Source organism: Phyllostomus discolor, chromosome 1 (genome assembly GCF_004126475.2).
Source record: "Phyllostomus discolor isolate MPI-MPIP mPhyDis1 chromosome 1, mPhyDis1.pri.v3, whole genome shotgun sequence".
Lineage (NCBI taxonomy): Eukaryota > Metazoa > Chordata > Mammalia > Chiroptera > Phyllostomidae > Phyllostomus > Phyllostomus discolor.
The window spans coordinates 121,309,148-121,323,107 of record NC_040903.2 but is presented as its reverse complement, the minus strand read 5'-3'; the positions used below and the strand labels follow the sequence as shown (position 1 = coordinate 121,323,107).

General features: G+C 35.4%; 1 pseudogene; it reads right to left on the bottom strand.

Moving 5' to 3' along the window:
* Positions 1 to 297: 297 nt before the first annotated feature.
* LOC114492044 lies at positions 298 to 3,568 on the bottom strand (annotated as a pseudogene).
* Positions 3,569 to 13,960: the final 10,392 nt, after the last annotated feature.

Below are 13,960 nucleotides of genomic sequence, written 5' to 3'. Positions count from 1 at the left end.
AAAATATTGCAAATGAAAATTAATTAAATCTCCAAGTAATAATTCATTTAATGGTTTAAAAATAGGGAAAACTAATCTTTGAGAAGTGATAAAAGGAAAAAATGGATGCAAGCATTAAACAATAATGGAATATTAATTGTTCTTCATATTAAGAACATTGGAATACAGTTCTTCAATGTTTAAAATAAAATATAGATAGGCCATGAGGTAAAGTAAAGAGAGATGGAGGTAAACTGTAGAAGGAATGTGTCATATTCCTTTTGGTAGCAAAGACTGGTTATCATATATCTCTTGGATGTCTACTCAGATAACACTTTATTGAATGAAAGGAAGCAACATTACTTCTAGAAAAACAGTTTTTTCTTAGTAATATTCTTTTTTATTTTGAATATTTTATTCAGTCATTTTTGTTTACAACTGAAACTCTGGGAATTCAAAATGAACATCCCTGCTGGTGAGCTCCTTATAGACATCAAAAGTTTCAGGCTTGTGTTCCACCACATGCTTTATCCAAATGAACCTTTAGGAGCCAGCTGCCTGCCAGGTTCAGCTCATCCTCTTGCCTGCAATTTCACTTAGGGAAACCCAATGCTCCAGGATCACATCATGCTCGGCTGTCAGAGGGAGGCTCTTGGGACATTTTTACTTATTCTTTGTATGGTTTTTTTAGTTATTTAGGCTGAATTCTCTTCTGAGCAATACAGACAAGCAAAATGTGCTTGCCACTGAACTTTTTCTCCAATTTGCGTATTGACCAGACTTGGATTTTTCTGAAAAGATTTCAGTTGAAGAAAAAGGGCAATGATTATAATAGCTTTCTGACTGCCACCTACTACAATTCCTTTGGTTATGGTATTTAGCCCTTGTAGCTCGGTCTTGGGGTCCTAGTTCACCTCCAGCTCAGGAGACCTTGCGAGATGCCTGTCTGGACCTTGGCTGGCTTCTTGCCATTGGCTTCATGATCCTTGAACAGAAACTAAACGCCGCCTTTCCTTTGGTTGAACACTGGCCTGGGAAGAGTCCTAGGTCTCAGGAGAGCTCGTCAAATCCAGCAGCTGAAAAACAGTAATGTAATATTCTCTTCAAACCCTAAGAAATATTATTACAAATATAGAATAATTATCAAATAAAGAAGTACTTATATAAATTCCAACTATATTTTAACTATGGTCTTGGAATCATGTAAGATATATACTAAATAATGTGGAATTCTGCAACTCTGTACTATTTCCTTCTATAATTATCACTTTTAAAATTTCATATCTGAGTTAATGAGAAATCAGACTATATTTTTTCAATTGAACAACCTTGTATTTTTATCAGAAGTCCCACATATGGAAAGAAGCCTGTCACTACTGTATAATTATTGAATAATTTACATTTTAATAAGTATTAAGTGTTGTCTATTCATTTATTTATTTATTTATTTATTTATTTTCAAAATATATTTTGTCCTAACACACATGTGTTTTGAAGTTTTCAGGGCAAAAATAGTCATAGGTAATGCCCAAGGACAAGAGAAAAGTTTAGTGTGCTTCTTCCTAATTGCCACCTCACCTTCTCATTTAGAAAGCATATCACACTAAAATGTGTAAAACTTATTTTATTATATAGATTGCTTTAAGGTCTCATCTCAAATCACTGTAAAAATATAAACAATTTAAGAAATGGTATTTTGGCAATTGACTTTCATATACAAACACAAAATTATGTTTACATGCTTCATTTTTATGTACACACAAAATTGCATTTTTATTTATGCCATGGGAATAAATAGATTTCATATCAAGACAAATTTTTTAAAAATAGAGAGCCCTGAAAACAATTAGGTTGCATTATGAGGGAAAGTCTTTCTGAATTTCTGCTAAAAATCAGTATGACAAAAAGCACACTAAAAACAATCAGTGTTCTCCCACATTTCCCCTGAGCCAGCTTCATTTTTAGCTTTTTCTTTGAAGACCATCTTTCTTTGCTTCTCCTGTGGGAAATATGGCTACTATATTTCCAGAGACATTTTACATATGACTTTAGACTCCTTTAATTAATGTCTTAAGTTCAAAAATCCCGGTGAATATTTCTGATTGCATCTTGAGGCTAGGAAGACCTTTATTGCTTCTCCCCTTCAGAGGCCCCAATGAGAAGACATCAATTTTAACAGAAATAGTCTAAGAGAATAGCTCTCTGAGATGAGATGTATTAAAAGAATTACATGGTTGTCTTAAAAACTCCCTGTGTACATTAGCTCAGTTTGTCCTCAGCTGGAAAACAAGAACTGATCAAATCCTGTCAGTAGATTGAGATTTGGAAAGATAATATGTATAGTCCAGTGGTAAAGGAAAAGGATTATGAGTTGTACTATTTTGAGTGTTACTTCTGATTTCAATACTTATTTGCCAGTGAACCTGATAAAACTGTTTACTTTGTTTTCTACATTTGCAAATTAGTGTATTATAAAAATAATATTTTAAGTATGGCTAAGGGTTTCTTTTCACTAAACAAGTATGATTGGCTATATTTTCATAATGTGGATACTCTAATTCAGTAAGATATATGTCAAATACCCACCTACATAAAACAGGTTTCATTAGGGAAGAACAAAAAACAAAAGTAAAAGGCATAGGTATAAATAAGAGAGAGAATAAAGATAGGGAATTCTGGGTGTGGTTGCTGTTAAAAATGATGTGGTCAGGAAGTATGACCAATGGGAAGATATCTAAGAATAGATTTCAAGAGAATGAAAGAGGTGAAACAGGTAGCTATGCATGTTTCAGGGGAAAATGCATCCTAGGTGGAATAAATAGCAGTTGCAAAGTCAGGGACAGTCCTGGAGAGCTGAGAAAATATAGGGAGAATGTTGTGACTGGAGAACACTGGCTGGAGCAGAGTAAGCAAAGAGAGGTGTCTCATGGGATGGGGCCAAATGGGTAACTAAAGCAATAGTTTTGGAGAGAAGACCATGGTTTCCATTTTGTACATATTAAGATGGAGATGGATATTAGACTTAAAATAGGAGATGTTGAGATGAAAGTTTGATATATGGTGCTCATTCCAGAATAGAGGTCCTATATATTGATAAGTATGACCAATGCATGCCTATTGATATTTTCTATATTTACTTATTTACCATTATTTATGCTATTCCTTCCTTTCTTTATTTCCTTGTTTTCTTCTAGATTATTTTCTTTCTGTCTGCTGAATTGCCTTAGTGAGGTTTTGTTTGTTTTCAAGTGCATGTTTCCTAGCAAAAATTACTTAACTTTTTTTTCTAAAATGTATTTATTTTACCTGTAGTTTTGGAGATTATATTATTGATCATTGGCTTTTTAGATTAGCAATTATTTTCTTTCTGCAGTATAAAAGTGTCACTCCATTATCTATTTGCTGTCGTAATTTCTACTGTGAAACTTGCTGTCTTCTTTTTGCTCCTTTGAAGGTGTGCATCCATTTCTCCTGGTGCTTTAACATTTTCTTTTTGCTTTTGTTTTTTAGAAGTTTTACTCTGATGTATTTTAGAGTGGTTTCCTTTGTATTTATCTTTCTTAGGACTCTCAGAGGTTTTTGAATCCATGGCTTGATCTTGATGTCTTTCATGATTTTTGGAACATTTTCAGACATTTTCTTATGTCTATTTCTTCTGATCCACTCTCACCTCTACATACACATAAAGCTTTTATTATGTCCCACAAGTCTCATATAACTTTATATTTTGCATTTTTTCCTCTCTTTACTGATATTTTAATATTTTCTACTGATCTGACTTCTGTTTTACTAATGCACTGCTTTGCTGTATTTAATTTGCTGTTAGTCTACCTGTGAGGCCCTAATTCCAAAAATATATTTTTAGTCTAACATAGTCATTTGACTCTTTATAATTGCAATTCTTTGGTGAAATTGGATACCTAATGAGACTAGTCCATATGCATATGTGTCAAGGAAGAATTTTGGTGTCAAGAGAAAAATAAGAACAAGCATGAGGATTTTGACAGGTGACTATAGCACACAAAACTCTCAACATCCCTCCTCACCACTGCCTGTGGTGGTTTAGAAGTCTAGGAAGAGTTGGTGTTATTCTGAATAGAAGAAATTCTAGATTTCTCTGTAGATTTTTGAAGAGAAACAAATGCTTTAATAAAATCAAAGCACTTAGCACTGTGTCATGACTTAATGTTTGGTGAATGGTATTAGTGTTAACACTAATGGACTTGGTTGATGCTGATGGAACTTCCATGCGTGTTCTCTGTATCACTAAAGCCTCTGAGTTTTGTGTGCTGGGTGCATGATTAGAATTACTTAACCAAGATGTCTGCTTCCAGCCATAATAGACTAACAGGGAAAGGGTTTATCTACTTACTTATATTAGTCTGCTTGTGCTGTGGTAATGCAGTTGTTTAAACAACAAAAATTAATTTTCTTACAATTCTGGAGGCCAGAAGTTTAAGATCAAGATATCAGCAGACTTAGTTTTGGACAAGGGCTCTCTTTGCTCTCTTTCGGGCTTGTAGATGGCCCTCTTTTCCATGTGTTATCATGTGGATATTCCTCTGTGCACTTGTGGGGGAGGAGGTAGAGAGAGAGAGAGAGAGAGAGAGAGAAACAGTGAGAGAGACAGAGAGTGGGGGGGATGGAAGGGGAGGGGAAGGAAGGGAAGAGAATGGAGAGAAAGAACATTCAGGCATTTCTTCTCATAAGGATGCCAATATTACCAGATCAGGGCAAAACTGTTAAGACCTCATTTAACCTTAAATATTTCCTTATAAATCCCATATCCAAATACAGCCAAATTGACTGCTAGGACTTCAATATATGAATTTGGGGTGACAATTAAAAAGCAATAAGAATACATGACGCAATGGTTTTTAAGATATTGAAAATAGGCAACAAAGATCCCCAGTCTCTCAGAGGTGAAATACAAATGACATGAATGCTACAATTGCTCAGGTTACTGCCTGAAGAGAGATATGAGATGTTTGCAAAGAGAAAGTAAACAAGATGGGGCCTACCTGTCATCCTGAGTGTGAGATAGAGCTGGGAGTCTGGGAAGGCCAAGATGGCTGGAGCTTGCAGGGCAGAGCACTGGGAAGGAGAGAGCCGAAGAGAGGGAACTCCATAGATGCAAATACCACATGAGTGTTCAGTTGAGGACTGAGCAGGACACATGTGAGGAAACTATCCAAAGTGGGAGAGAGTTACCAAAAAGGATGAGAGGAAACAAGCCCCAGAGCTCAAACATGGCTAGAAATAGTGACTTTTTCTACAAGTAAGTGTGGGAAATTTCATAATTCATGGGGCATACTGTAGAATACTCAGTGGGAAAAAGTAAAATCTCAAATAAGTGCTGCTATATTCTCACCCAAAAAAAGAAAGATTAAAAGCAAATCCCTCAACAGTACAATAAAACATTATACCATTTCCAAGTAACTTAAGCATATCTCATAATAAAGCTCAAAAAATATTTGTAGGTATACAGAAATATCCAGCACATAACAAAGCAAAATTTGTACTAACAGCCAATGTAAAGTCATGCAACAAAAAAAGCAAAAATTTTATAACACTCACATGAACATTTTTCAATTAAAACTGTTAACTGTAATAGCATTAGCAGAAAAGGTCTTTGAAGCAGTGTAACTGTATTTTGTATGTTCAAGAAGGTTAAGGAATGACTGAACACTTTAAGTAGAGAACTAGAAGATTTAAACATCATTCAAATTGAACTTTTAAAGAGGAATAACTACAATACATGAGATAAAACATACACCAGATATAATTAATGGCAAATTAGACATGTAGAAGAAAAGGCTGGTGAAATTGAAAACAGAAATAGAGCCTACCCGAAATGAAACACACAGAGAGAAAGGACTTTAAAAAGTCCCAGCAGTGAGCTGTGGGGAAAACTGAAAGCAGTATTTCAAGGTGAGGCCCTGTGAGATGGTGCTTCAAGGAGGAGAACTTGTTTGGGATTTTTTCAATAGAAAACAATCACAGAAGGTCCACAGTCGATATTTAGACTTAGTAAGTCCCCTGGCAGTACACTTAGTTGGGTTAGAAGCAACAATCGCCAAGTTCACATTCATGCTGTTTTTCTGTTGGTTTCTATGGTTACTCTATATGTTTTGTCCCTACTTCTTATGTGCTGACAACTTCCAATTTTTCATACCTCCGAATTTCATGTTTTGCAAATCTGCATTTTCATTATGCTGAAATTTTTTCTTAATATTGTGAAGTCATTAGCATAGGGTTTGACACATGCTGAAATATTTGATGAATGTCGTTTTATTTCTTTAATACAATACCAAAAGAAAATCAAGTTGTTAGATATATTGTACTGTAAATAACAATTTACAATACACGATTCAAACTGGTGTTTCACTAATTAAAGGGTAAACATGTGTTTGATAGACTTCTTGACTGAAACCGGGTGTAGACATAGCAAATGAATCTGTTTCAAATTTCACAAGGTCATTTGAATTTGGCATGCAGTGGGGCACTCTGGAGGAGACTGCAGCACATTGTTTTTGATGCATAATGTTGGCAAAGTAATCGTATAGAAGTTGTATTTTCTTTTGTCTTTAGAGGTGGATACTTAAATTTTATTTGGGGCAGGGCGCTTCTTCATTTTAAGCAAATCACTGTAATGGGCTTTTAACTTAGTTGTTAGAGAAAATGTTAATTGGTGCTGTGGCTGCAGGTGCTGAATGCCAGGCGTCCTGTGTACCCTGTTATGTGCCTTGCACGGGTCTGCTTCTTTCCTGTCTGTTTCATATTCTATGATATTTATTTTAAGAAAGCACTAAACTGCGAGAAAATAATTGATTTGCTTCTTATTAAAAAAAGAAGCTAATATGTATACTAGAGGTAATAAAATTTATTGATAGGTGTAAATGTGTTAGAGATATATGTCTGAGGAAGTTTGCTTTATTTGTGTGTGAGATGGAGAAAGAAAGTGAGAGAAATGTGTTATTGTGTGTGCTTGAATGGAGAAACTGTATTTCTGTAGTTTGGTCATGAGTGGTTTTTGTTGATTTTTTCTTGGAAGAAATGAGCAGCTGAGAGAAGGAGGAAGAGAAACTTTTATGAGTAATTTCTAGATACTTTGGGCCCAAATACTATGGTTTGAGCCAATTTATGAGAGGGGACCCGAAAAATGGAATTTCTTTATAAAAATAGTGTATTTATTGTTACATATTTAAACATCAGTCACCTTCAAAAGTACCCTCCATTTGATGCAGTACATCTATCGAGATATTTTTGCAGTGGTCAAAACAGTTTTTGAACTTGCAGATTTTGATGCCTTTTAGTGTTTCTGCCATTTTTCGTTTCACCTCTTCCACATCAGCAAAATGTTTCCTTTGAGGACTTTTTTCATTTTGGGAAACAAATAAAAAAGGTCTCTCAGGGGGCGAGATCAGGTGAATAGGGAGGGTGGGGTCAGGGGGTCATGCTGTTGTTGGTCAAAAACTGCTGAACACTCAGTGCAGTGTGGGCAGGTGTGCTCATGAAATGGTCAAACACTTTGAAAGAGTCTTTAAAAAATCCACAGAAGTGGAACACAGCCAGCTAGTGCACTAATACAGGTGGGTTCCTAGAACACTCACCTAGGAAGGAAAGCCTATACTACCAGGGGCCTGCTCTCCAGAAGATAATTCCAGTTTTTATTGGGTCCCCTCTTGTAAATGCTTTTAACTCAGAGTTGAGAAGATAGCTGCTTTTTCAGCCTTTGCCCAGAACTCAGGACTATTCTTGTACCACCGAGAGGGGGGCATTTTAAACTATGTGGATAAACATTATCTAGACAGGATATTGCTTATCTCTTAAGAGTCTTCAGTGGCAAGTAGAAATAGGCTGCCCCTTAGGATGATTTAAGGCACAATGGGGAGGGGAAACTAGGGGAGCAGCAAAGGAAGACCCGGAGCAGCAGCTACAAGGGCACACTACCTTGTAAGAACAAGTGAAATGCTTTTTTGTTCTGTTCTCTTTTTCTAAAGATTTTATTTATTTATTTTTAGAGAGAGGGGAAGGAGGGAGAAAGAGACACATCAATGTGCAAGAGAAACATCCATCGGTTGCCTTTAACATGCCCCCAACTGGGGACTTGGCTCACCACCCAGGTATGTGCCCTCATCAAGAATTAAGTGCAAACGTTCAGTTCGAAGGCCAGCACCCACTCCCATGAGCCACACCAGTCAGGGCATTTGTAGACTCCCAGTAATAAGGAGAGTGTGCCTTTGTGCTGTGAAGTTTAAGATGCAACAATAATGAGAAGGAAACACAAGCTTTTAAAAATATGGAAACATGATTTTACATTTATTTGCAGGTTGGTGAGGCCTGAACATTTGGGCTACTCAAGATCTGCATTTCATAGCAGGAAGGGAACTTGGACAATCAGCAAAATCCCATTCCTGGTGTGGATCAATAGGTAGCCCTTATTAAATGGGATTACTCTTGGGAGTACAAGTACACAGTCACAACTCACAATTTTCCAATTGCCTTTTGTTAAAGACATTCATGTTTTCATGGGAACCTGGTTAATATCAACATTAACAAAACAACTGCCTAAAGAACAAAATAATATTGAATATCTACCTGATAGTGAACATCATCCTAAATATAGCCCATTAATGTGTCACACACATAAATGTTCCCAAAAAGGAGAAAATGGCAGAACCTGCTGCAGTTTGTTTTTCAGCCCTAAAATCACACCACTTACACATATGTAAGTGCTAAAGAACTCTGGAGACCTTTACAGCATTACAGATCTTGAGGAAAGCAAAAGTGTGGAAACAAAAATAAAACGATGACTTCAAAAAATGAGAACTACTATCCTAACTGTAGATAAATTAGCTAGGTAATTTAAGTGGATATGAGTTTTAAGATAAAGAATATTTTAAAATTCAGAAATAATATACTAAGCAAAATATTGAAATTAATGGTCATTTAACTAAAACCCCACAATAATAATAAAATGGGGTTTTCCAACAACTCACCACTTCTCATTGATGTCTATTAGTGTTGCACTGGGCATTTCAAGCATTTTCAAAGTGTGGTGCCCTGTCAGGGCAGAGGGTCCAGGTTGCAATGCCAGTTTCCTTCTATATATGGATTTAGTTGAAGCCACAGTTCACCATGGTGCCTCTTTCAGAAGCTCTCAGATTTTGCATTTGGCATATCAATTAACTTGCTCCCCAACCTAACAGGCTCTTTTAAAGAGACAGTGTTGAAAGCATAGAGTAGCAAACACATTTCCTTGGCAGAATTTGACCTTTTATTACTTGGAGTTTGTCAGTCCCTGTTTCTTTCCGAAGTGATTCATTTGAAGGAGTCATTTTTTTCAAAATAATGTTTGCTATAGTTTTTAATATTTATTTATTCATTTATTAAATTAAATTTATGGAGGTCACATTAGGTTAATAGAATTATATAGGTTTCAAGTGTACATTTCTATGATACATGATCTGTATATTGCATTGCATGCCCACTACTCAGTCAAATCATCTTCCATCAGCATATAATTGGCCCCCTTTACCCTTTACTTTCCCCACACCCTTCCCTCTGGTAACCACCATACTATTGTCTGTGTCTGTGAGTTTCAGTTTTATATCCCACACATGAGTGAAATAATCACCAGAAGACCTCCATTGCAGGAAATACTCAGGGGGGTTATTCTACCTGAAACAAAGAATGAGAGGTCACAAAACTACTAGTAAGATCAACAACAAACTTAACAGTGTATACAGGGATAATTCATGGGAACAAAAACCATTAAAAGGGGAGAGTATATAGGTCTGAATTTGCAAAGGAGAGTGGAGGTCAGCTGCATTCATGAGAAAAAGGACTACTGTACACGTGAAGGACTCAATTTTACACTGTCTCTCAGATAAATACACAAGGACTGGACGCGCATTTAAGACTCTGCAATTTTCATGATGCTTTTTTTAAATACCATAAGATAAAATAACAGAGCAGTAACAAACCCAGGTTCCCGGTAATCTAAACATGCGTGAATATTTAAAGTGGCTTGTTTTAGCCAGAATTTTCTATAGAGACACAGCTTACAAAATTATTTGATATATTGCATTTAAAATTGGGAAAATATTATAGAATTAATTGTGTTTCAAAGTATTTATTAAATATAGATAAAGAGGTAATAACTATTTATTGTTAGTAAAAATTTATTATAATTAGTAAAAATATATCTTTAGAAGTATTAGCCCTGGCTGTCGTAGCTCAGTGGATTGAGCGTGGGCTGCAAACCAAAGTGTTGCAGGTTCTATTCCCAGTCACGGTACATGCCTGGGTTGCAGGCCATGACTCCCAGCAACCACACATTGATGTTTCTCTCTCTATCTCCCTCCCTTCCCTCTCTAAAAATAAATAAATAAAATATTTTTTAAAAAAGAAGTATTGAATGTATGTGTCTTATCCTGGAAACAAATGTGTCACCAGAATGTATTCAAAACAAACTAAAGTATTTAGAAAGTAATATTCCTAAATATGTAAATCCAGTATATCAACATTACCTATAAGTCTATAGAAAACTAATTTCATGGCTAAAGTGAATAAATTCTTGTTTATTCTGGTAGAAATGACTTTTAAAGCTAAAATAATCATAATGTTTTCAATTTCTGAAATATTTTTCTTTCATATTTTATGTCCACAGTAAGGACCAATTTGAACTATGAGCAACATATTTTCAGAATGTTAAGGTAAATGAAAATGATAATTACTAAAAACATGTATTAATGAAACAGTCCTGAATTTTTATACTTTCTTCACTTTTGAGTAATTTTTTAACTGTCCCAATAGTGATTCTACAGAATGTTGGATAATAGGGTATATTTTACTTACGTAGATGTAAATGCATTCTCAACACTGTATTTCTTTTTTCAGAATGGGTTTTATTTGTTTATCTTTTATTTTTATATCTATCAGAAATTGTGCTCTGAGGTCCTCAGAGTATTTTATTATTCTCTCAATCTCTCAGCATTTCTGCAGAATCCCCAGGGGTACCACTCCCTGGTGGCAAGGAGACACTCTAAGAACTGTCTGAATTGAAATCTGAGTTACTAAACTGAAAAAGCTTGACAGAAGTGCAAAAATAGGTGTCACTTTTTTTCATATATTTTGTTCAAAGAAGATGATAGTGATGTTTCCTATATGGGCTTTTTAAAGGTATTTGGCACAATGTTTGAATAATTAACAAAAATGAATTAGGTGTAATTTATAAGAAAATTAAAAAATAATTTACTCTATGAGTTGAGAGATAAGACTCTAAAAGTGACTCGACTATATGTGATAATATCACTGCTGATATATTTTGTCAGTAATAGTGCATGGGCATTATAGTTTTAAAACCAGAAAATAAAATGTATGTATTATTTTCATATGTATATAAATGAACTACTGATTTGAAAATTAGAAATGATAAAGAAAATGTATCCTTTAGTAGTTGCTATATGATTATGATTTTATCTCTGTAAGAAGTTAAAATGTCAGGATACAGGGAGTAATCTTTTTTTTTTTTTTGGTGTATTACACACTCATTAAGGTTGGTCTCCATAGCATATGGAATACACAGAGAAGCTAGAAAGTGTACTAAAAAAGACCAAATAATATTTCTCAAGAGTTATAAAGCAGGCAATAGCTAAGTAGCATAAAATGACATATAGAAGAGAATATTTAGGTATAAGTTCCAATAAAGTTAAACATGAAAATTATAAGAGGCAGGTGGCAGTGATTACCAGCTTTATTTCTAATTCATTAAGGACAAAAAGGAAGTGGTTTGAGATTGTAGTAGGGAAGATTTAGGTTACATATCAGAAAGAACTTCCTAACTATGAGGGTTGCTGATCACTGAATAAAGGATATATCACATTCTTTTTTATTACATTTTTTCTATTTTTTTAAATTTTATTGTTATTCAAGTACAGTTTTCTGCCATTCCCTCCACCCCAGCCATCCCCATCTCCCTCCCCTGATTCCACCCCTACTTGGTTTTTGTAAAAATTAAACACATCACTAGATATTGAATTTCAAGAAAGATATAGGGCCTTTAGAACTATGCAGATTTGCAAATAATCCATAAAATTCTCATATCTGGAGTTGGAAGTGAAGTATTACTACATTAAAACAGCATCATATAAGTAGTATTTTATTTTTTTACTTTGTCTTGTCTAGCATATGAGTCTTATAGAATTTGCTAGAATATTTATTTGTTTAATGAAAACAAAATATGTAGAACCCATCATGACATAGAATATGGACACATTTCTTGCCCTTGTGAGGATTACAGTTAGAGGATATATATAAAAAGAAGGAACATGACAGCTAGCAAGTGCTCAAATAGGGGTATTAGGCAGGGTTGTGAGAATGTCAAGAGGAACCCCTACCCAGAAGAGAGGCAAGAAGGTATGAGTGAAGGTTTCCAGAGCAACTTTCACCTAATCAAAACTGAGACCTAGTTTAAATGAGAGTTAAATTTCCATGCATAGCCAAGGGCATAAGAAAAGATCCAGAAATAAAAAAGAGTTTGGAGAGTTTCAGAAACTAAAAAACAAAGCAAACAATGAGGTTGGATTTTGGAGTTGTGTGTGGAAGGGTAGAGGCTTTCAGGAGATGGGTCTAAAAAACAAAACCAGTACAAAATGGGTCTTGGTGTTTTATTATCTTTAGATTCCCTATCATCCTACAGCGCTTAAGTTGTTCTTATTCAATAGAATGTGTTTGTTATTATGCCTTTGCAAATATTCATAGCTAAACATTTTTGTGTGCCGTGATTATTATTATTTATTATTTTCTTGTTGGTTTAGCTTATAAGTTGCCTTATTTTATAATCTATTCATTTTTTTTTGCATCCAGTTAACTTTTTACATAACTTCCAAGAGCTTCTTAGCATAATTTTTCTACATGGCCTATTTCAATCGTGTAAGTTGTTGGATGTATTAGTTTCTTAGGGTTGCCATAACAAATTATCACAAACTGAATGATTTAAAGTAACAGAAATGTATTGTCTGGAGTCTGGAAGTCTGGAGCTAGAAATCAAGGGGTCAGCAGGGCCATGTTCCCTCTGAAGTCTGCAGGGGAGAATCTGCCTTGCTTCTTCCCAGCTTCTGGTGGTCTGCAGCAGCACTAGGTTCCTTAGCTGGCTATTGCAGTGCCTCAATGTCTGCCTCCTTCCTCACATGGCATTCTCCTACCTCACATGGCATTCTCCTACCCAGACGCCCCCCGCCCCCAACCTGTCAACTGTTTGTACCTGTGCGCCTCTCCTCTTCTCATAATGGCACCTCTAATACTGGATTAATAGCCCGTCCTACTTCTGTGTTACCTCATCTCAAACTACATCTGCAGCAACTCTCTTTCCACATTTTGTATACCAGAGATTAGGGTTTTAACATAATTTATGTTTGGAGACAGGTGTCAAAATTCAGCCCATAATAATGGATCTCCTCTTTTCTTCCCCTTGAAAACATTCCCTCTGGGAATCTCAGTTTTCTCCTATCTGAATTCCTTTCTTGCAGGTCCACAGCACAGTTATTATCCTGGGAACGTTTTCTGCTGCCCTTCTGGGGAATTCTTCTTTGTCTTCTCTTGAGCTGGATTATGGGGATCTCATGACTGTGTCTGATGGCTTCACCAGGTTTGTCTCATGATCCTTAATTGCTCTAACTGAACAACAGCAGCAGCAGCAGCAAGCAACAATGTAGAGAACTCAGTAACACAATGGACACAGATAAAAAAAAACATTAATCCATAGTAATGTCAACAGGAACAATGTCTCCCAAATGTCAGCAACAGGAAAGTAAAATAGAAAACATAGAACTTAAGAAACAGTGAGATGGCTCCAGAAATTACAACATATAGCAAGCATAACTTTGAAAAACCAAAGAAGAAATGAAAATCAGGCTAAAACTGAAGAAAACCAAAGAGGGAAGTAGCCTAAAACTAAAATAAGACATGTCCATAA